The sequence below is a fragment of the Schistocerca piceifrons genome, chromosome 5 (genome assembly GCF_021461385.2).
Source record: "Schistocerca piceifrons isolate TAMUIC-IGC-003096 chromosome 5, iqSchPice1.1, whole genome shotgun sequence".
NCBI classification, from domain to species: Eukaryota; Metazoa; Arthropoda; class Insecta; order Orthoptera; family Acrididae; genus Schistocerca; species Schistocerca piceifrons.
Window position 1 is genome coordinate 407,747,094 of NC_060142.1, and position 1,395 is coordinate 407,748,488.

General features: G+C 47.6%; 1 pseudogene; it reads right to left on the reverse strand.

Annotated features, from left to right (window-relative positions):
- Positions 1-718: 718 nt before the first annotated feature.
- On the reverse strand, positions 719-836 carry LOC124799532 (annotated as a pseudogene).
- Between the last annotated feature and the right edge of the window lie 559 nt (positions 837-1,395).

Consider the following 1,395-nt stretch of genomic DNA (forward strand, 5'->3'; position numbering starts at 1 on the left):
TCACTTCGGGGGTGTCACTGGTCCGGTACACTGGTCCGGTGCATCCTGACTCCTGGGAGCATGTGCGGTAGTGTCCTGTACGGTCCAGTGGACAGGGGACGGCGGGCACTGCGTGCTTCACAGTCGAAAGATTTTTGTGTGCTTACGTGTGATGTGTTTCAAGACGGTATTCCTTGCGCAATCGGAATAAAAAATGAAATGCGATCGATGTAATTACTTCTCACAAGTCCTGCAGCTTTCCAAACAGCAGAGATGATCCAAACCCCACAAACTGATTTTTTTTATTATGAAAAAACAATATACCCTTTAATTTCCCTTCATGAGATCCTTCCTTTCCACTGCAAAGTCACGAATTTCCAGGTAGAGGAGGGGACGGGGAGAGGGGAGGGGGCGAAGGGTCCGGGGACGGGGTAGCAGGGGTGGTGATCGATTTCGTGAAAAATTCCTTAAATAAATAAATATACTATATTCCTTAGACTGCCATGAATCCCCTAAATTGTTTAAATGAACAAAAAAAGCACTCCGTCGTCAGGGCACGAGTGGCCTACAGGGGCCATCCGACCGCCGTGTCATTCTCAGAGGAGGATGCGGATAGGAGGGGCCTGGGGTCAGCACACCGCTTTCCCAGTCGTTATGATGGTATTCTTGGCAGAAGCCACTACTATTCGGTCGAGTAGCTCCTCAATTGGCATCACGAGGCTGAGTGCACGCTGAAAAATGGCAACAGCGCATGGTGGCCTAGATGGTTACCCATCCAAGTGCCGACCACGCCCGACAGCGCTTAACTTCAGTGATCTCACGGGAACCGGTGTATCCACTGCGGCAAGGCCGTTGCCCTTAAATGAACAATATTGTCTGAATTGTTTAAACAATATTCCATACACTACAATCGAATTCCCTCCAAATGACCGATCAACTGAGTCTTTTTCCCGCCACTTCCTGGGAGAGAGGGTGGGAGGGGAGAAAGGTTTACCAGAGGGGGAGAGGTTAATTAATTGATCAATTTAATTAAGTTGGCAATCAAATTGATAAGAGTGAGAGGGGCTGTTCCAATAACTCAGTCCTGAAAGTGTACCTGTAGCGGTGAGGGGGAACGTTTCCTGAGGGGTGGGGGGGAGAGTGTTCGGGAAAAATAGGTTAAGTGCCTGTCAATAAAAAGGAAGGATCCTTTTAGCAGAAAAATAAGTTAAGGACTTGCCAATCAAAGGAGTACAATAGGTTAAGTACCCGTCATTCAAAGGAGAACAATAGTGCATACCTGCCCCTGATGTAGGCAACCTGCACTAACAAAATGCATCTGTATGAACTTTGCCCTACTTCTGTTGTAGTTGGGTGGTGGTTATGGGCTATTAGTTGGTCAGCAAATATGCTATTAGTGCTCATTCTTCCCAAGGC